Below are 24,525 nucleotides of genomic sequence, written 5' to 3'. Positions count from 1 at the left end.
GGATTCCGAAAGACACTGCAAGCAGCCAATAAAATGTATGGGCGCAACATAGGCGGAGCTTAATGCCCATATCCTGAATACAGCATGTCTCGAAGAGACAGCGCAAGCGCTGCCTAGGTGAGACCTAAAATCTAGTGAACTTGACGCAGGCTGGGCACTCACCAAATTCAGGAGGGCGCAAATCCACTGGGCATGGATTATTCCTTTTACTTCTCATTACACTCTCTTCGTACCCGCAGTGGCATGCTTTTTGTGATACTATATTTTAGGAGGTTGCAACAAAATTTGTAAAATACCTCGTTAAAAGAATATCGTTCTACAACTGAGCATTCACGTGGCTTACGCACCCATCAGTGTCCAGACTTGTTGGCTCCACATGCAAACATTGGAAGACAGAGTGTTCAGTCACCCAAGGAAAAATGGTGCAGTACTTTTACTCATCAAGGGTTTCATTGAGGATCTGGTTAAAGTGTGGGAAAGGTGTAAAAAATGTAAAAGTTCACTCTTCATATAAAATGTTACGGGCGCGAGAAAAGTACTAAATGACCATCTGCACAGAACAGAAAGACTGTTTGCAGGCTTTAGAGTGCACTGCCAAGGACCACCTTGAAGCCTCAGACTTTAAATGAAACAAAACTCAGCCATTAGATGAAAACACAAAGAAGTGTTGGATAGGCTTGACTGTATAATTAATACAATAACCTGCTTGTGGGCATTCTGAGTGCAATTCTGAGGGCAAACTCGACCCCAAGATATTAGGTATGAGCACTAGTTACACTACACATGGGCACGTTCATTTTTTGGTTGGCACGGGCGGATTAAGTGATTTGCCCAGAATCACCGGAAGCTGAGCCGATGCCGAGGATCAAACCAGGTTCCCTAGTTCCAAAGTTGGCAGTTCTGGCCGTAAGGCCACAACTTCTTCCTTTTATAAGGGGCTATGTTCAGAACCAAAGGTGGCTGAACAATAGGTGAGGGACGTGCCTTTAAAGATCTTGACTCAAGAGCGGGTAGTGGACTTTGAGGCACAATTAACACTTTCTGAAACAACCAAATGTATAGATGGCAATTTGCAAGACGCCGGAAAATTACAGCCTTCCCATAAAGTTTTACAAATTATATCAAGTCTGACAATCCTGATGGATATCTGTCTGATGTCTTACAAGAAAATGAACTCTTTCCACCACAAGGGAAGTGACAATAGTGATACTCCCTAAACTTGACCGAGATCTGCTGGATGTTAGGTACTGCTGTTGGATATCAATGCTCACTCTAGACTGCAGATCCTAGGGAATGTGCCATCGAACAAAATAATAAGAACACTACTACACTTGTTCCATAAAGACCAAAGTGGGATCATCCCTGGCAGAAACACTAACCACATTGTCCATCAGCTGTTTAATATGATTAGTAGAGTTCCCCCACAGACAACATGATCAGAAGTGGACTCCATCGACATAGAGAAATTCTTTGAAACTCTGGGGGGGATACCTTTATGCAGCAATGCCTGCTATGGATTTTGGAGCCAACATCTTATATTGGGTCAACTACTTTATGTAAGCTCCACAGCACGAGTTAAGACTAAGAGGGTGGTATCAGACAAGTGGCCCATTCAGCAGAGCACAAGGCGGGGCTGCCCCTTATCACCACTGCTGTTTGCCCTGGCCATGAAACAGATGACATAGAACAAGTTCACAATGATAAATATACACATCATCTTGTTATATGCAGATGATGTACTATTGTGCATGAGTGATACGAGAGAAGAGCTGCTACAGATGCTGCTACAGCTTGACAGAGTTGGAAAAGCCTCTAATAACAACCTGGCCAAATTGACTTTATTCTCATTAATGCGGAGGGTACGCAGTATAAACTCTACTATTACATGGGGCCTAATGCTGATAGTGGACTCTTTCAAGTACTTAGAGATTAGGAGGATCTACAGAGACCCAAGGACCATAATGCAAGGAACCCGCAGCTAGGTCCTCGGTAACCTTTTGGAATAAACTACTGTTTTCTTCACTAGAACGGATGCCACCTTTTGAAATGATATAATTACCATCTACGTTTTATCAATTCTCCAACATTTCCTTACTGGTAAACAGACCTCAATAATGGAGGGTTCACTGACAGAATATCGATGTAAAAAATATAGAAGTAAAAAATATCGATGAAAACAAATAGAATGCAAAATTATCGACTCCCTATACTTAAACAGGTAAGTGCAAAAATATCTAAAAAGGAATATCGATGTTAAAAAATATAGCTGTACAAAATATCGCTATATATATATATATATATATATATATATATATATATATATATATATATATATAAAATACATATTAAATATATTAAATAATAAAATGGATTTAAAAAAAATTAAGTGGATAATATACATTTTAACAAATATAACAAATAAAATGTATTTAAAAAAGATTTAAACACACATAAAAAACAGTTTATATATATACATATACATATCTACTTTAATTGTTGTTATAATTTTAAAATTATATAAAAATATACACATATATATATATATATATATATATATATATATATATATATATATATATATATATATATATATATATATATATTCACTGAAAAAACCATAGGTTATAGACCATATATAGTTAGGAATTAGCATTTACAAAACCTTATTTTACTCACACAAAACCATTGAAATTCACATATATAGTTAGTTGCACTAACTATATATTGCGCACCCGCAATCCACTGCTGATCATGTCACATATTACATCATTCATGACATGGTCAGTGACATCACTGATGACATCTCATATGACATCACTGATGACATCACTGATGACAACATCCAGTGACTGTATGTTTCTGTAAAGTTAAAATATGTCTTACATATTGAAGAATGAGTGGATGTATAAGTGTCTGGATGAAGGATTTAGTAGGTGCATGACTGACTGTATGAGTGAGTGATTAAATGTGTCTCACTGAGTGCATGGGTTAGTGACTAAACTGTCTTAATTTGTGCATCATTATGTCTGTTGTTCTGTAAACTGCTGCATGTGTTGATCAGTAGCTATATGAGTAACTATATGGGTTATTGATTGGTTGCCCAAGTATTTGTATGGGAGACTGAGTGTGTGTGTGGGTGGCTTGGAGGTGTATGACTCTGTGCATAGATGTGTGAGCAGTTGATTCACTAGATGTATGGGTTCAAAAGTGCATGTGGAAACAGCTGTATGGGCGGTTGACTGTGTGCATGAGTGTATTGGTGAGTGAATGGATATCTCAGTGCTACATGTCAAAGTAAGTACATATGTAAAACACAGTACATGTGAGAGTTGACATATATAAATATCTGTGCATAAGAGCCAGTGAATGTGTGAGTGGCTGTATGGATCATTATGAACTTGTATCAGGGATTGTATAAGAGAGTAAATATGTGTTAGTATATGTTTGAATAAGTAAGGTGTGTATAACTGTATAGTTGAGGAAATGGAGGTGTGATTGATTCTTTGCATGACTGACTAGGTGTGTGAGTAACTCCATGGATGAGTGACAGTCTGTGAGTGTCTGTTTACACTGAGTGTATCTAAAGTTATATTAGAGTCTGAAGAGGTTCATCGTATTATCACATGAATGATGTCATCAGTGATGTGATCAGTAATGTCAAATGAGATGTCATCAGTGATGTCATCAGTGATGTCATTTGAGATGTCATCAGTGATGTCATTTGAGATGTCATCAGTGATGTCATCAGTGATGTCATTTGAGATGTCATCAGTGATGTCATCAGTGATGTCACTGACCATGTCATGAATGATGTAATATGTGACGTGATCAGCAGTGGATTGCGGGTGCGCGATATATAGTTAGTGCAACTAACTATATATGCGAATTTCAATGGTTTTTTATAGTAAAATAAGGTTTTGTAAATGCTAATTCCTAACTATATATGGTCTATAACCTATGGTTTTTTCAGTGAATTTTCAAGGTTTTGTAAATGCTAATTCCTAACTATATATGGTCTATAACCTATGGTTTTTTCAGTGAATATATATATATATATATGTATAACATTTCTATGGCAAAATGAAACCCCTCATTTTGTTCCTTTGCAAATTAAATGTTTTAAGTGTTAACACTTTATTCCAATCAAGATGACTTCAGGTGTGCCATACTTTTGTCATAAGGAAGACTGTTAGCGCTCTAGTTGTTCTTTAGAGCCCTCTGGGACATTCTGTCACTGGGCTATAGTTGGGCTACATCTGGCTGATATTTGGGCTACATTTGTTTTTTTTGTCTCTGGTGGCCATCTTTGGGCTACATTGGGCTGCATTGGGCTACATTTGGGCTCTAACATATATATAGCCCAATGTAGCCCAATATGTATTTTTCAAAGTTAATTTTTGTAAAAACCACTGGAGCATATATCTTGAGACATAGCAAAGGCACATCAGGCTACCAGTCCCTACAATTTTGCCAAGTTTTGTGGAAATCCATTCAGCCGTTCGAGCTAAAAGCGAGTCCAACCGCCCTATGGAAAACTCAATGTTAAAAACACGTTTTGGGACCCCCCTTTTTTCTCGGCCCCCGCTTGACGAAACCCCCCCCCCAAACTTTTAGGGGACGCTCAGAAACAAAATGTGCCATTTTCCTGAAAATTTCAGCCAATTCTGTCCATCAACGCCAAAGTTATTCAACATAGAATTTTCAGAAATCCCTATTCAAAAAAATCCTAACTATATATACGGTAATATATATATATATATATATATATATATATAGCATTTCTATGGCAAAATAAAACCCCTCATTTTGTTCCTTTGCAAATTAAATGTTTTAAGTGTTAACACTTTATTCCAATCAAGATGACTTCAGGTGTGCCATACTTTTGTCATAAGTAAGACTGTTAGCGCTCTAGTTGTTCTTTAGAACACTCTGGGACATTCTGTCACTGGGCTATAGTTGGGCTACATCTGGCTGATATTTGGGCTACATTTGTTTTTTTTTTGTCTCTGGTGGCAATCTTTGGGCTACATTGGGCTACATTTGGGCTCTAACATATATATAGCCCAATGTAGCCCAATATATATTTTTCAAAGTTAATTTTTGTAAAAACCACTGGAGCATATATCTTGAGACATAGCAAAGGCACATCGGGCTACCAGTCCCTACAATTTTGCCAAGTTTTGTGGAAATCCATTCAGCCGTTCGAGCTAAAAGTGAGTCCAACCGCCCTATGGAAAACTCAATGTTAAAAACACGTTTTGTGACCCCCCTTTTCTCTCAACCCCCGCTTGACGAAACCCCCCAAACTTTCAGGGGACGCTAAGAAACAAAATGTGCCATTTTCCAGAAAATTTCAGCCAATTCCGTCCATCAACGCCAAAGTTATACAACATAGAATTTTCAGAAGTCCCTTTTCAAAAAAATCCTAACTATATATACCTACTGGCGACCGCCAGTAGGTAATATATATATATATATATATATATATAACATTTCTATGGCAAAATAAAACCCCTCATTTTGTTCCTTTGCAAATTAAATGTTTTAAGTGTTAACACTTTATTCCAATCAAGATGACTTCAGGTGTGCCATACTTTTGTCATAAGTAAGACTGTTAGCGCTCTAGTTGTTCTTTAGAACACTCTGGGACATTCTATCACTGGGCTTTAGTTGGGCTACATCTGGCTGATATTTGGGCTACATTTGTTTTTTTTTGTCTCTGGTGGCCATCTATGGGCTACATTGGGCTACATTTGGGCTCTAACATATATATAGCCCAATGTAGCCAATATATATTTTTCAAAGTTAATTTTCGTAAAAACAACTGGAGCATATATCTTGAGACATAGCAAAGGCACATCGGCTACCAGTCCCTACAATTTTGCCAAGTTTTGTGGAAATCCATTCAGCCGTTCGAGCTAAAAGTGAGTCCAACCGCCCTATGGAAAACTCAATGTTAAAAACACGTTTTGGGACCCCCTTTTTTTCTCGGCCCCCGCTTGATGAAACCCCCCCAAACATTAAGGGGACGCTCAGAAACAAAATGTGCCATTTTCCTGAAAATTTCAGCCAATTTCGTCCATCAACGCCAAAGTTATTCAACATAGAAATTTCTGAAATCCCTATTCAAAAAAATCCTAACTATATATACCTACTGGCGACTGTTATATATATATATTCCAATAATTCCAATAACATAAAATATATTTAAAAAAACATTCTATGATAAATTAAAACATTTAACTATTTAGAAATCTTTAAAATCAAATTTACCACTCCAGTCAGTACAACAGTAGGGAAAGTGTTGGATAGCGGAGGTGTATAAATTACGATTCCCACTCCAGTGAGTGCAACTGTAGGGAAAGTGTTGGGTAGCGGAGAGGTAAAAATTACTGTTCCCCTCCAGTGAGTGCAACAGTAGGTAAAGTATTGGATAGTGGAGTGGTCAAACTAACTAATCCCACTCCAGTGAGTGTAACATTAGGAAAAATGTTGGATAGCAGAGAGGTAAAAATTACTATTCCCACTCCAATGAGTGCAACAGTAGGGAAAGTGTTGGATAGCGGAGAGGTAAAACTTAATATTCCCACTCCAGTCAGTGCAACAGTAGGGTAAGTTTTGGATTGCGTATGGGTAAGAATTACTATTCCCACTCCAATGAGTGCAACAGTATGGAAAGTGTTGGATTGTGAATGGGTAAAACTTACTGTTCCCACTCGGTGGATAGTTACAAGATAACATTTACTATTCCCACTCCAATCAGTTCAACGGTAGGGAAAATGTCTGATTGCAAAGGGGTAACAATTAATATTCTCACTCCAGTCAGTTCAAAAGTAAAAACAAGCTAAATATTAACAAACCTACTTTAAAAACAAAAGAAATGAAAACATATAGAAAAATATTAAAAATTAAAATACAAATATATTTAACATTACAAATTGAAGAAAACATATAATTTTAATGTATATCACAAATACCTGCACTTTATATTAAATAAAATAAAAAATATTTAAATATTTTTCATTTAAAATTATTTAGAATCAAAAACATTAATGATTACATAAATGAACTTTTTCTATTTCCTACCATATGACCCAACACACTTTACAACCCACATCTAAATTGTATAAAGAAATTTACTTACATTAGTAACATAATTAATTATCAATTAAAGAAATATTATTAATTAATTTATAATTGAAAACTTATGAAGCATCTTACATTTTGCCACTGTAATAACCACAAACCACTGGTAAAGTTAAACTGTAAAAAAAAAATATTTACACATTTAAAGCTTATTCTCAATTAAAGAACTAATAGTATATAAATACTAGTTATAAAATAAGTAAAATTAATTTATTCCCCAACCTTTACCCCAAACAAAAGTAAAACACACACAAAAAATATAAACGTCCCTAATTAAGTATCAATTAATTATTTAACATTAATGATCAACCAATCATTAATTAATTAAACATAAATTACTTGCCACACTTTACCCCTATAAACCCCAAAACCCACACCTAAAATTAATTACACAAATTCCCTATTTAATTTTCAATTAATTAATCAATATTAATTATGAGCAAATTATTAAATAATTAAATATGAATTACTTCCCACCCTTTACCCCATAAACCCCACAACCCACACCTAAAAACAATCACACAACTGCCATAATTAAAGATCAATTAATTAGTTAATATAAATTAACAACTAATTATTAATTAATTAAACATAAATTGATTCCCACCCTTTGCCCCTAAAAACCCCAGAACCCTCACCTAAATTTAATTACACAGTTTCCATAATACATTTTCAATCAATTAATTATTATTAATTAAGAATGAATTAAATAAAAATAAAAACTAAGAGCGATCTATTTTCGCGTTATAATGCGCAAGCCTCTAGGAATTTAACTAGTGCTGATGGGAATTTATATTTTACTTCACTCATGTATTAGAACAGTGGTGTTATTACAATTCTCTTGGTGTCTTAGCAATAGCGACTTTCCACCAATAGCGTTGCAGTATGTTAAAGGAGCCAAAAAAAGTGAGGCTTTCTAAAAACACGGAATGCCCTGTAAATGATAATATGTTGGATTCTATGGAATAATGAATAACAACATGTTTGTGCAATATAATTGTGCCCGCAATGACCATGCATGAGTTTACTTATTTTAAGACATGAATTATGAAATTATATGTTATGTCGTAATATGGGCGAATTCAACTGACAATTTCTTAAAGTATAAAATGATGTTGCCAAGGTTATTTTGAGGAATAGTACATTGTAATCAGGCTATGACTCAACACATGTCTTCATTTTAAACCTATTACAAGATGTCTTCCGCTTTTCTGTGTTGTAATATGTGCACGAGGGTGTTGGGTATTTAAAAATGGCTGTCAGCACCACAAGACGAGCGTGACCAAGCCGTATTGGCGAAACGCGTTGTGGAGATTATTTCATATGCCAAATAAATAAACTGGAGCTCTGGGTGTCCTGTTTTCTTCGATATTTTGGAGATTTGTGGAGCGAATATATATATATATATATATATACATATATACATATATATATATATATATATATATATATATATATATATATATATATATATATATATATATATATATATATATATATATATACTCCAACCTCCGTTCTCCTACCGCAATCGCTTTCGCTCTCGATCGCGCTGGAAACAGACACGGACCAAACGTGAGATGCTGGTTTCAGATTTTAATCAGCTGTCGCCATAACGTTTCGGCACAAAGCCTTGATCATATGACAGCGTAACCACATTTTCAATGAGTATTTAAAGTGCACAGTGCTGTTACGTGATTGGTTCATTTAAAATCACCATCATTGACATGGTGGACAGACTATACATTTTAGGCATCTCGTGTTCGCTACTCAATACCATTCACAGTAAACAATATAGGATACATTCGCAAATATTGCACATTGTCTCGGTAAGTATCTCTGTTCATTTATAATATCGGGTTAAATCCCTGGATGTAAACACTACAAGATACTATCGCAAATATTGCACGTTGTCTCGATTTGGTCAGTATCACTATTCATTTATAATATCGGGTTAAATCCCTGGTTGTAATCATTTTTTTCTCTTTTATTTACTCACAATTGTTGGTTAAATCCATTAAGTTTAAACTGTGATTAAATCCCATTGAGTATTGTATTCTGTCCTTCTCCTTATTTCCCCCAACCCGTGTAAAGTGCTTCTATGTGCATAAATAAAAGGTTTTCATTCCATTACATAGGACTAAGCTGTTTTCACATTACTTTTTTCATATCTTTATCATTTTATAATTTCATGGCTGTAACAGGATTCTAAAACTTCTCCCTATTTTTACATTATTCATTAATCTGGATTTTCATCAGCTTTCCTTCGCTATGAATTTCAAACAGGCATATTTTTCTGGTTGTGACATCTCATATTATCTTGTCTGATGAGCAAATGGGCTATCCATTATACATATTGTACACATTTTACCACCTATGTGATTTCATTGCAGATTTTATCTCATGTGATTCTTTGTTATCTGCATTGGATCTACCTCTTCTACTAACGAGTTGGAAAATTTCCTACAGTGTCTATTGCTAATTGACAATCCATTATATACCAAATATGTTATAAAAAAATATATATATATATCTCTACATATGTTATAAAAAATCGTCAGTAGGTATATATAGTTAGGATTTTTTTCCTTTGGGATTTGTGAAAATTCTATGTCTAATAACTTTGGCGTTTGTGGGCGGAATTGGCTGAAATTTTCAGGAAAATGGCACATTTTGTTTCTGAGCATCCCCTGAAAATTTGGGGGGGTTTTGTCAAGGGGGGGGCGAGAAAAAAGGGGGGTCCCAAAACGCGTTTTTAACATTGAGTTTTCCATATGGCGGTTGGCCTCACTTTTAGCTCGAACGGCTGAATGGATTTGCACGAAACTTGGCAAAATTGTAGGGACTGTTAGCCCCATGTGCCTTTGCTAGGTCTCAATATATGTGCACCAGTGGATTTTGAGAAATTAACGTTTTAAAAAACAGATATATCTGTGACAGCGTCCCGGTTAGCGCCCCGGTTCGCATACCTGACGCGTAACGGAACTTCGCGAGGAGAAGCTGATTGGCTCTCCGGTGTCTGTCAACATTCTAAACAGTCTGGACCGGCCGCCATCTTGTCTCTCGGTAGGATTGAGAGACAAGAGGTGGAGAAAAACGAAGGGGAAATTTAATGAAAGGGGGCAAGGTAGACCCCTTCTGACCCCCTAAGATTGATGAGGGGGAAATTAAAGTGCCCCACGGGGCAAAAAATAAAAGAAAAATTTTTTTTGCGATTTTTCGCCGTAGAGGCGCGTCCCGGTACGCGAACCGGGTAGCTTACCGGCAGCGTAACGGGAGTTCGCCATTTTGTGTTTTGGACACATTTTATCACAAGATGGAGGAATAACAATGTGGGAAATGGGTGTAAGGGGGCATGGGAGAAGTATCTTGACCCCCTAGGTTTTCTGAGGGTAGCTGAGGAGGCTCATATATGTCGTAAGAAAAAAAAATTTAGATTTTTTCGCGTGGTTAGCTGCCGGTACGCGAACCGGTTAGCGAACCGGGAAGCGAACGTAAGTGAAAATTAGTGAAAAAAGGTACATTCTAAATTTTAAAAGAGTAATTATAGTTAAGGTAGCTCTGAAAAGAGCTTTTGGGTTCTGTGTAAGTTTTAAGTAGGTATCAATACACTGTCTTACATTTTTTATGAAAACTCTGTTTCCCTCATCTGAGAAGTGCACACCATCTCCTCTGTAGATATCTTGCATGTAGTAACGCAAGTTATTGTTGTAGATGGAGCCCATTCCATGGTTTGTTATGTAAGCTGAAACAGACTTATTTACATGCTTCCTCGCTTTCTCAATTTGTGGATAAAATTGATTGGACCACTTCCATTACTGTCTTTGGCATATTTTGGAATATACCAAGGCAGTTTGAGGAAAAAGTGCCATCAATTGCTCAAAGGTGTCCTTTAAAAAGCATTTCCAGACCTACCCCAGAGAAGGAAAAAATGGTGTCTGCTTCTTTAAACAAATATTTCACTTGCCCCATGATTCAGGGAGAATAATTTGCTTACTTGATGTGTATAAAAACGTTTCATGAAGTCATTTAGGTTTCTTGATATGTACTGCTAGAGTTTTATAGCCAGCATGGGGCATATTTACAAGGCCTTTAAGCCACTTTCAAGTTATTTTTCCCATGTTAAAAGTGATGCAAAAGTGGTGCAAGGGCCTTGTGAATACGCCCTCATGTGTGTTAGGGCATTTTAAGTAAATTCCCCACGAATGGGGGAGAATAATTTGCTTACTTGATGTGTTTAAAAACGTTTATTGAAGTCATTTAGTTTTCTTGATATACACTGCTAGAGATTCATGGTCAGCATGGGGCATATTTACAAAGCCTTTGAGCCATTTTAAGTCAAAAAACACATTTTAAAAACACATCAAGTAAGTAAATTATTCTCTTAGATTCATGGGAAAGTAGAAACAGATCCTTTGAGCATTCCCTGAGCACATAGTAATATAAAAATGTTGTACTCTTTACCATTAGTCTGACTTTTTTTTATAATTACTCTACTATTATATCTTAAATTTAGAAAAAAATGAATAAAGTCTTAAACAATTTTTAATTTATAAATAAAATTTTATTGATATTAATTTTAAAAATCTGTGGAAATTTCAAGTAGTACTTCATCTGAAATTTCATGATCTTTTTTTTCATAAATTGTCTCTTGTTTATCAAAATTGTCCATAAATTCCAACAGTCGTTCGTCTACTGTCACATTAAAAAAATCATCATTATTGTCCTGTATTTCAGGTTGTACTTTGGGTTCCTGTGCTTCTTTATCCATAATTGCTGTTAAGGTAGAATAAAAAGAGAGAGACAAATAGAGTTAAGTAAGAAACTTCAACATTTTTATTTTTAACTTAACGTGTACAACATAGTTCTGAGTTTTTAAGAGTGAATTTATGTTTGGGCAGTGTATTCTACAAGGCAGGAAGTAGAAATATAAAGTACTGCATGTGATCAAGTCTAACTCAATCTATGACTACAACAGAGAAGCCTTACTCAATCTAGAACTATAACTGAGGGACAGTAAATATCTAACAGGAAACGTTTTTATAAAAATAACTTTAGGTGCACAACATATTTCTCCTTCAAAACTATTAACTTACATTTGGAAAAGTGTCTTAGGTTTCTCAGGAAATGCTCTGTAAATGTGCCTCAGGGAGTTCCGGTCAAAATGGCTGTCTTTCCCTCTTATTTTTCATATATATTCATGTAACAAACCAATCAAATGTCAGCACATAAAAATACAACTTGAAAGTAATGTTATCATTGGTTGAAAATGTCAACTCTTTCTAATGTGTTTTTGCCATGTAATTTACCTCAGGTTATTTAGACAGGGCTACAACTTGAATGGCTCTATGGAATTCCATCAAATTTTGGAAAATGGTAGGGACTGGTATGTAGTAGGGACTATTCCAAATTTGGTGAAAGTGTCTGTAGTAGTTTTTCTGTAAATTACTTTCCCACCTTTTTTTATCGAGCGCTTACCGGTGCGCTCCCCGGTACGCGAACCGGCAGCGTTACGGGAGTCCTCCATTTTGTGTATCGGTAGAATTGATACATAAGATGGAGGACAAACAATGTATGGAATGGGTAGAAGGGGGCACAGTAGACAGTTTATGACCCTCTAGGTTTTCTGAGGGGGGATTAGGATGCTGATATATGGAAAAATACAAAAATTAAATTTTTGAAAATTTCGCGGGGGAAGCGCCCGGTACGCGCACCGGTAAACGAACCGGAGAGCGTACTTTGGTGAAGAAAAAAAAATAGAAAAAGATAAACGTTTTGAATGATCAGAGGTAGGGTAGCTCTGAAAAGAGCTATTGTGTTCTGTGGCTAATTTAGGTACCTACAAGTAAGTTCCAATGCACACTTTTAAATAAAGGACGAATATTCTATTCCCTTCATCAGAGAAGTGCACACCATCTCTTCTGTAGATGTGTTGAATGTTGGAACGCAAGTTATTGTTGTATATTAAACCCATTCCATAGTCTCTCATGTAAGCAGAAACAGATTTATTCACATGTTTCTGTGCTTCCTCAAATTGTGGAAAACATTGATTGGACCACTTACATTTTTGTCTTTGACATATATTGGAATATACCAAGGCAGTTTGGGGAAAAAGTGTCATTTAAAAGAAGAATACATTTTACAGCTTTTGATATTTGCTATTAAAAAACCATTGAAATTCACTGAAAAAACCATAGGTTATAGAACATATATAGTTAGGAATTAGCATTTACAAAACCCTAAGAAAATTCACTGAAAAAACCATAGGTTATAGACCATATATAGTTAGGGATTAGCATTTACAAAACCTTATTTTACTCGCACAAAACCATTGAAATTCCCATATATAGTTAGTTGCACTAACTATATATCGCGCACCCGCAATCCACTGCTGATGATGTTACATATTACATCATTCATGACATGGTCAGTGACATCACTGATGACATCACTGATGACATTATCCAGTGACTGTATGTTTCTGTAAAGTTAAAATATGTCTTACATATTAAAGAATGAGTGGATGTATAAGTGTCTGGATGAAGCAATTAGTAGGTGCATGACTGACTGTATGAGAGAGTGATTAAATGAGTCTCACTGAGTGCATGGGTTAGTGACTAAACTGTCTTAATTTGTGCATCATTATATCTGTTGTTCTGTAAACTGCTGCATGTGTTGATCAGTAGCTATATGAGTAACTATATGGGTTATTGATTGATTGCCCAAGTATTTGTATGGGAGAGTGTGTGTGTGTGTGGGTGGCTGGGAGGTGTGTGACTCTGTGCATAGATGTGTCAACAGTTGATTAACTGATGTATGGATTCAAAACTGCATGTGGAAACAACTGTATGGGTTGTTGACTGTGTGCATGGGTGTATTGGTGAGTGAATGTATATCTCAGTGCTACATGTCAAAGAAAGTACATATGTAAAACACAGTACATGTGAGAGTTGTCTTATATAAATTACTGTGCATATGAGCCAGTGAATGTGTGAGTGGCTGTATGGATCATTGTAAACTTGTATCAGGGATTGTATAAGAGAGTAAATATGTGTTAGTATATGTTTGAATAAGTAAGGTGTGTATAACTGTATAGTTGAGGAAATGGAGGTGTGATTGATTTTCTGCATGAGTGACTAGGTGTGTGAGTAACTCCATGGATGAGTGACAGTCTGTGAGTGTCTGTTTACACTGATTGTATCTAAGGTTATATTAGAATCTGAAGAGGTTCATCGTATTATCACATGAATGATATCATCAGTGATGTGATGAGTAATGTCAAATGAGATGTCATCAGTGATGTCAATTGAGATGCCATCACTGATGTCATCAGTGATGTCACTGACCATGTCATGAATGATGTAATATGTGACATCATCATCAGTGGATTGCGGGTGCGCGATATATAGTTAGTGCAACTAACTATATATGGGAATTTCAATGGTTTTGTGCGAGTAAAATAAGGTTTTGTAAATGCTAATCCCTAACTATATATGGTCTATAACCTATGGTTTTTTCAGTGAATATATATATATATATATATATATATATATATATATATATATATATATATATATATTCACTGAAAAAACCATAGGTTTCACACCAGTTATAGTTAGGTGGAAATTTTACTGACATAAAACCAATGAAATTCCCACGTTATAGTTAGTTGGACTCACCATAACTTGCGCGTGTAATGCACTGCTGAGGACATCACATATTACATCACTCATGACATGGTCAGTGACATCACTCATGACATCACTGATGACACCATCCAGTGAATGTGTGTCTTTCTGAAAAATAAATGTTTTATATATGTATATGTAAAGGTCGATGGAAGAATAAATGTTTAAATGGATGTTTTTTTATAATAAAAATTGATTGGTTAACTGGCATATTAAGTGTATCTTAGTGAATACATATATTATCGAGTATTGTTTAAATATGTTTGTATCAGGGTTTCACTTTGTGTATAAGTGGCTGCATGGGTTGGTGAGTCGCTACATGTGTGTGTATATGGATAATTAGATGTTTATTTAGTATCAGTATAAGTGTCTGTATGATTTGGTGAGGGTGTTACTTAGCACATAGATGCATCAATGACTGACTCACTGCTTGTATGTGTTTTGAAGACAGCATATGTGAAGGACTGTATGGGTGGATGAGTGTGTATATGTGTGTAAGTGAGTGAATGCCTGCCTCACTAGTGTCTTTATCAGTAACTACATATGTTTTAATCTAGTTTATGTGAGTATTGATATATATAAGTGAGTAAATGTGAGAGTGAGAAATTGTAAGAGTTCCTGTTTAAATAAGTATGTGTTTCTATAAGTGGTTGTTTAACCCCTTTAGCGCGTCGAACATTCCGCCCCAGTGCGGACGTTCGATCGCGCTAACGGGATTCGGACGTCCAACGGTCGTGAGCAGCACCAGCGAGGTAGCGCGTGCGACGACCGTTGGACGTTCGAAGCACGGAAGGGGTTAAGAGAGTAAGTATGTGTACGTTTCCTTAGAAGTAAGGTGGTAGTGTGTGTATATCTGTATATTTAAATAAATGGATGTTTATTAGTTTATTTGCATGTGTGAATATGTGTGTGAGTAACTTTTGGATGACTGTCAGTGTGTAACAGGATGTATAGGTGTATGACTACATATGATGAGTGAGTATATGTACGAGTGACTATATAGAACTGTTGGTGAATGAGTGGATGTGTATATAGATTGTGGAATTACTGAATTGGTTGTTGTAACTGGTATGGGTATATCCACTTTTTTGAAAATTTTAGTTTCTATTTTTGATTATGTGTTTCAACGGTTACTTTACAGTGAAAGGAGGTCTGTCACTCGGTCACAAGGATGGTGTCATCAGTGATGTCATGAGTGATGTCACTGACCATGTCATGAGTGATGTAATATGTGATGTCCTCAGCAGTGCATTACACGCGCAAGTTATAGTGAGTCCAACTAACTATAACGTGGGAATTTCATTGGTTTTATGTCAGTAAAATTTCCACCTAACTATAACTGGTGTGAAACCTATGGTTTTTTCAGTGAATTTAATAGGTTTTTTAATTGTTAATTCCTAACTATAAGGGATGTGAAACCTATGCTTTTTTCAGTGAATTTCATAGGTTTTTTAAATGCTAATTCCTAACTATAACTGGTGTGAAACCTATGTTTTTTCTGTGAATTTCAAAGGTTTTTTAAATGCTAATTCCTTACTATAAATCTCAGTTTATAAGTAAGACTGTTAGCGCACTAGTTGTTCTCTGGGACATTCTGTCATTGGGCTATATTTGGACTACATCTGTCTGATATTTTGGCTACATTTTTTTTTTGTCTCTGGTGGCCATCTTTGGGCTACATTGGGCTACATTGGGCTATATTGGGCTACATTGGGCTACATTTGGGCTCTAACATATATATAGCCCAATGTAGCCCATTATATATTTTTTCAAAGTTAACTTTCGTTAAAACCATGTGAGCATATATATTGAGACATAGCAAAGGCACATCGGGCTACCAGTCCCTACAATTTTGCCTATTTTAAAAAAAAAAAAAATATATATATATTTTTTTTTTGCCTTGGTGCGCTCCCGGTGCACGCCCCGGGGAGCGCCCCAGAAAGCGTAACTATAGGAAGCGCCCCGGGGCGCGCACCGGGGAGCGTCCCGTAAGCGCCATTATTGCGAACGAAAACATGATTGTGACGTATCGCGTAGCCGCGTCTGCGTGAAACGCACGGCGTAAGCGCACCCGGAAGCACTCGTGCGAATACGATCGCGCAACGTAAACTTCTGACGCGCTTACGCTACGCGACCCGGAGCGCGCCCCCGGGCGCGCCCCGGGGCGCGTAGCGTAAGCGCGTCGGGTCATGTGACCTGAAAATAACTCTTTTCATTGGTTCATAACAGTTTTGGTTTCATAATGATGAAGCCCCTGGTCATGTGACCTGAAAATAACACTTTTCATTGGATCTAACTTTTTTTTTTTCCTTCTGATGAAAGACCCCACCTTTTTCCTTTCTTCTGACTTTGTCCTTTGACTGAGGAAGACCTGCTTGTACCTCTCTGTACAATTTTCATCTTTATAATGGCTTCAGTAGCAGCAGCAGCTGGTGCATCTGCACCACCACCACCACCACAACAAACAAAAGGACCACCACAAGTTTCCATTGGTGGTCAAGAAGAGGAGGAAGAGGAGGAGGAGGAGGAAGAAGGGACGAGAACATTTCTCCAAGAACACAATACCCCATACCAGCCCAGACCACACATTATTTGGGAGTTTTTTTCTCTTCCACAGGGGAAGAAAAAGGTAAATGCAGCCAAGGTGACTTGCCTGATCTATGGCATGGAACTTTCCAGAGGGAACCCTCTTAAAAAATATTCCTTTGGAAATCACACAATGATCCGCCAAATGCAGCGCAAGCATCCTATCAACTATTCTGCTGCAGAGATGAAGGAACTGGCCAGTAACCCTTCCCCATCAACAAGAACCACCACAAAAAGAAAGCAACCCACTCCGTCAACACCAGAAGAAAGTGAAACGATGCGTTGCGTTCAGCCCCGATTTGCAGATTTCAGAATCACATGCAAATATTGTGGGAAGACCATCTCCTACGGAGAACAGAGTGTAAAGCTCATCGTCCTTGCTGGGGACAACCACAAATGCCCCAATCGACCCTAATTATTTCTTTTCTTTTTTTTTTTCGCTCCAGTTGAGCCATTTTCAATTCCCTGTTTTTTCGTTTCTCCCCATGAAAAATACAAAAAATATATAAAAGTGTTCAGAAAAGCCAAAAAAAGTACAAAATGTTCAAAAAAAATATAAAACAACAAAAAGAAGAAAAAAAACAGTTCTTTTTAGAACTACCTCCAATTTCTAAAAAAAGGCTAAATTTTTTAAAAATGCTATTATTCATTTTTCCCCATGGTACGCTCCCCGGTCCGCTCCGCGGTGCGCGTACCGGGCGCTCCCCCCGCGCAAATCCCCCCCCAAAAAAATTGGGGGCCCCGCAGGGCCCTTTTATGGCCCAAACATCAAACCTAGGGGGTCAGAGGGGTCTATCCCTGCCCCCTTATGGTCATTTCCCCCTTAGATTTTTCTACCTCTTATCTCTCGATTTTCCCGTGACAGAAAATGTTTACAGACACCCGAGAGCCAATCAGCTTTCCGTGCGCACCTCGCGTGTCGCGCCCGGTGCGCGTACCGGGGCGCTGCCATAGATATATATATATTTTTTTAACCTAAATTACTCAAAATCCACTGGAGCACATATCTTGAGACATAGCAAAGGCACATCGGGCTACCAGTCCCTACAATTTTGCCAAGTTTGGTGGAAATCCATTCAGCCGTTCGGGCTAAAAGTGAAATCGACCGCCCTATGGAAATTAACATGGGGAAAACGCGTTTTGGGACCCCCATTTTATCTAGGCCCCCGCTTGACGCATCCCCGCAAACTTTCAGGGAAGGACTGGAATGCCGCGAGGCCATTTTGAGGAAATGTTCAGGCAGATTCGTCAACTGGCGCCAAAGTTATTCCAAATAGAATTTTGAGATTTAACATTGAAAAAAATCCTAACTATAACTACCTACTGGCGACCGCCAGCAGGTAATATATATATATATATATATATATATATATATATATATATATATATGTATATATATATGTATATATATATATCTCCAGGAAAGATGCACACTCAGAAGTCATATGCTTAACACCAAGGTTTAATCCTGTAAACCGCTACGCGCTTCGACACTGAGAGTGTCTTGATCACACGAGTATTACAGTGTTACACGGACGTGCATAAATAAACAAAGAACATAGAAGAGGCACCTAATTTGCATCCGACTTCTGACTTCAGCTATGGCTGCCATCTTGAAACAGTACAAGTTTGTAACTCATTACAGAATCATGGCTACGAATTCCCATGATACAATGTAACTGCGAAAGAAATAAAACTTATTGTTATCATTGTACCTCAATGTGAAAAGTAATGACATACCAGGCTGAATTTCTTGTCATGTCAGTAGATTAGACATAGTGTTACACTCTACAATTTCTATATGCCAGTGCGTCTTGCGACTGACGTCCGCTGTGGCTGCTAATTTAGCACAGTATACGTTTGCAATTCATTACGAAGTCAAAACTTTGATTTGCATGATACAAAATATCTGTGACAGGAAATACGTGTATTCCCAGCTTTGCAATTCCATTAAAAAAGCAACACCATGACCTGAATTTCCTTAGCATGTTCGGAAACTTCACATGGGGTTTTCCATCTCATAATTCACAAAATACTGTATTCCTATGCACAAGTATATAATTGTTACAATATAATTTTAAGATATTGACCAAGATTGTACTGAGAAACCTCTGCATGATTAATTACTCAGCAGAGAATAAATGTCATGTCGAATTACAGCACTCATACAGATCACATGACCTGCATATTCAATAGGACTAGTGCCTATTTGTGATTATTAAGTGCAAACATAAAGATGTAGGAAGAATTTCAAGAGCCAAGTGGCCTTGAGGGAGGCCTCTTCCTCAGTTCAAAAGACAAAAAATATGTCACAAAACACAAAACATTCTTATATTTACAAATAAAAGTGCTCATATATCATTAAATCGTATCTTATCTTAAAAGAAGTTCAGACACCATCCTGGTGAAGAAAAGGGTATGGAAGCCGTGTTGTAACCACAAAAGTGAAAGTGAGGGGTCCCTTCAATTCCTCCTGTGAAAACAATCAAGATAAGAAACATAGTTAATAACAAGTTTCATAAAACCAATATTACAATATACTAAAACAACATTATCCTGAAGTATATATTCGCAGTTGAGAAGAAATCAATGGAAATAACCATTAGTCCTCATGTAAATGAGTGGCTAATTCCTCATCCAAGTTATGCCCTCCCGGGAACCTAGTCTCGAGTTCAATAATCCATTTGGATTCTTTCTTCGTAAGGGCTAGTTCCCTGTTGCCTCCTCTCTTACTTAGATTAACCTGCTCAATTGCAAAAAATCTGAGCAGAGAGTTATTGGATTGGTGTTTTTCCTGAAAGTGGCGGGCGATGGGTAATGTGGGTCTAAATTAATGATAGCTTGCAGATGTTCTTGGACACGTTTTATTCACCATACACGTGGTACTCCCCACGTATCGTAGTTTACACGGGCAATCCAAAATATATATGGCATAGCTGGTACTGCATGTCAAAAATTGCCCTATGATTCTGTTCTGTTTTGACCTTGGTAGCTCAAATTCTTTGACCATATGGCTTGATTTACAAACCCTACAATGGCCACACGGATAAAAAAACCTTTGAGATTGTGTACATTTCTGTCCCGTCTTTCTGAGATGTCCCCCTTAACCAGGAAATCCCTAAGACTCTTACCTTTATGGTATGTTATGAGCGGTCTATAGTTTAGGTTGGGACCTATGATGTTGTCAGATTTTAGAATATTCCAATTGTCCGCTAGCACCTTCTGTACTTTTTTAGATTCATGATTAAATGTTGTAATTAATCTGGACACCATTTCCTCACTGTGCACTGGCTGTTTGTTTTCTAGGGTACTACTCCTGGTTGTTTCTTTGACCTTATGTATTGCTCTTGCTAAGACCCATTCGGGATACCCATGTTCCCTTAATCTACTGAGCATCCTGTCTTGTTCAAGATTGTACACTCCTCTGTACTGCAGCTCCTCTTAGCCCTCAGTAACTCTCCATAGGGAATACTCTATTTGAGTGCTTCCGGATGAGCACTGAGGGCATGGAGGAGACTATTCCCTGCAGTTTCTTTTCTGTTGAGGCTAGTTACCAAACCATCCCCCTGTACAGTAACCAAAGTATCAAGAAATACTTTCTTTGCTCATGTTCGACATGAGCATAGAAAGTATATCATTTCTTGATACGTTGGTTACTGTACAGGGCGATGGGTTGGTAACTAGCCTCCACAGAAAGGAAACTGCGGGGAATAGTCTCCTCCATGCCCTCAGTGCTCATCCGGAAGCACTCAAATGGAGTATTCCCTATGGAGAGTTACTGAGGGCTAAGAGGAACTGCAGTACAGAGGAGTTGCACAATCTTGAACAAGACAGGATGCTCAGTTTTGACTTTGTAATGAATTGCAAACGTATACTGTGCTAAATTAGCAGCCACAGCGGACGTCAGTCGCAAGATGCACTGGCATAAATAAATTGTAGAGTGTAACACCATGTCTAATCTACTGACATGACAAAAAATTCAGCTTGGTATGTCATTACTTTTGAAATTGAGGTACAATGAGTTTAGGCTTACTCATGAGGAAGAACCGCTGACTCCGGTCAGCAAGGTACGCAATTTGGGGGTTCTGATTGATGACAATCTTCAGATGGAGTCACAGGCAAATAAGACCGCCAGTGTGTGCTTCTCCCTAATGCGCATGCTACGTCCGATACTCCCACTGTTACCAAAAGAGTTGCGCTCCCTGGTAGTGAGAAGCATAGTGATAAACAGGCTGGACTATTGCAACTCCCTGTATTTGGGAGCTCCACAGTACATCTTTCAGGGGTTGCAGAGAGTCCAATCTGCAGCAGCAAAACTGGTGCTAAATAGGCAGCGTTGTTCACCTACTACCCTGACCTTGAGAGATTTACACTGGCTGCCTATCATGGAAAGGGTCCATTTTAATTCACTCTGCCTGGTGTTCAGAGCGGTGCACAAGCTGGATCCAGTCCCACTACAGGAAAAATTCACCTGGTACAAGCCATAGAGGCAGCTTTGCTCCTCTAGTGCCAGTTTACTGACGATTCCTAGATTCAAACGTTCTAGGAGGGGAGGGAGGGCACTTAATGTGGCTGGTGCCCGTCTATGGAACGAGCTACCCCAGAACATCAGACAAACTAACTCCCTGACTTTGTTTCGAAAGAGTCTTAAAACCTGGCTCTTTCCTAAGGTCTGACTTCCTTTTTCTCTGATATTCTGATCTATCTATACTCTGGTCAATTTTCTTCAGTCTAAAGTGCCAGGATACCTGTAGGGTGGCAGTCTGTGCTATAAAACAATCGCATTCATTCATTCATTCATGATAACAATATGTTTTATTTCTTTCGCAGTTACATTGTATCATGTGAATTCGTGACCATGATTCTGTAATGAGTTACAAACTTGTACTGTTTCAAGATGGCAGCCATAGCTGACGTCAGAAGTAGTATGCAAATTAAGTGCCCTTCTATGTTTTTAGTTTATTTATGCATGTCTGTGTGACACTGTAATACTCGTGTAATCAAGATACTCTCAGTGTCGAAACGCGTAGCGATTTACAGGATTAAACCTTGGCGTTAAGCATATGACTTCTGAGTGTGCATTTTACTCAGGTATTTTTGGAACATTTACATACCGGCTTGGGGCTCCTGCCGGCTGATGCACCACCTGACAACGGGACAGATCTTGGAAGGACCCACAAATGTATGGAGTATATGTATATATATTTATATTTTATATAGAAGATGCCGTGAAGCGCAGGAGAGGCAGGGGAAAGCGCAGATAACATCAAAAAGAGCATGCGTAACCGGCCAGGAAATTGACCCAGAGGAAAGCAAAACCAATGTAAATCTGGCAGGCATTGAGTTATCGGCTGCAGAGAAACAGCTTTTGTCACTAGGGCTTTCATTTTGTCCTGAGTCAAATTTTATTTATGCAAGGACGCAAGCAGATATTTACAGATTCATACGTAAGCTCAAGCTCAAAAAGTTTCATCTACAAAGAAATAAACCGGCTGATAAAAACGAGGCAGTTGTCCCGCATCAAGAATCCAGTATGTCTGGGTTATTAAACTCGGATTACGAACTATTTAGGGACATGCAAAGCCTGGCGCGGGGTGATGGAACTGGGTCAGAAGTAGGAAGTCAAAGTGACACAGTAATCTTTGAAAGCACGCAGCAGCAAAGAGACGGTGTCTATGCAAAACCTGTTACACCTTTAAGCCTAAGTCAAAGTTTGTCCCAATCATGGCAAGGGATTCTATTGATGTTTTTAATGAACAGATAGTGGCACAAATAAAGAAACTAAATACGTATACAAATAACTCCAGAAGGAAAAGCACAAATCAGGACAGGAAATATCGTCAACTTATTGATAAACTCAAAGATAACCATCAAATCATAATACGTAACTCCGACAAGGGAGAAAATATTGTGTTATGGCCTCTCAAAGATTATTTGGAGGAAGCATAAAAGCAACTCAATGATGAGGAATGTTATCGTCAGACTTCTCCTATAAAATTTAAAGAGACTCAGGAGCACCTATTCTCGTTATTGCTTGCATGGAGGAGTCAAGGTCTTTTAAGCTGGGAGGAGCTCAAATACCTCAAAAAAGACCATCCAATAACCCCAGTGATTTTTTTTATACCTAAAGTTCACAAAGACATTAGGAAACCACCGGGAAGACCCATTATAGCTGCATTTGACGGTTTACTTGAAAATGTATCAAAATATATAGACTTTTTCCTGCAAGATTATGTAAAGGGTCTCAGATCATATGTGCAGGACACTGGTGATTTTTTGAGAAAGATCCGAGATACAGAATGGAAAGAATCATATCTATTGATTGCACTTGATGTATCGTCCCTATATACACGTATTAGAAACAGGGATGGTATAAGGGCGATTGAATATTTCCTAATGAGAAGGCCAATGATTTATGCGCAACATACCAACATGCTGCTGAAAATTTTACTGTTCTGTTTGGAGAATAATTTATTTTTGGTACCAGCAGATTCAGGGACTTGCCATGGGGGCCAGCTTCTCCCCCAGCTTCGCCTGTTTATTTATGGGCTGGTGGGAGGAGCTGGTCCTCATGAGGCAGCATGAGCAGGCATATCAGACGAGTATCGTCACCTGGTTACGATATATTGACGACTTATTTATAGTCTGGGATGGAGAAATGGAAAGTGCTACTGAGTTCATTAATGTGTTAAATGTTAACTCAATTAATTTACAGTTTACTAGCAACATCAGTAGGGATGGGGTTACATTTTTAGATGTTCACGTTAATGTGGCAGGCAATAGATTGTCGACAACCCTTTTTAGGAAACCCACTGCTGGGAATACCCTTCTTCACGCTACCAGTGCGCATCCCCTTCATTTAATTAAAAGTATTCCGTGCGGGGAGATGTTACGTATTAGGCGCATATGCAGCGAGGAAGAGGATTGCAACCAGAAGCAGGATGAAAGTCGTAGGAGGTTTCTAAACAGAGGTTATGAAGCCCAGGTTGTCGAGGCCGCAATTGCCAAATCAAAAAATCTGGCAAGAATGGATTTAATGCAGTGCAGGGCCAAAAGGATTATCAAACCTCGTATGGAGGAACCCACTAGGTTGATTTTGACAGGA

The sequence above is a fragment of the Lissotriton vulgaris genome, chromosome 5 (genome assembly GCF_964263255.1).
Source record: "Lissotriton vulgaris chromosome 5, aLisVul1.2, whole genome shotgun sequence".
Lineage (NCBI taxonomy): Eukaryota > Metazoa > Chordata > Amphibia > Caudata > Salamandridae > Lissotriton > Lissotriton vulgaris.
This window is presented reverse-complemented; position numbering follows the sequence as displayed.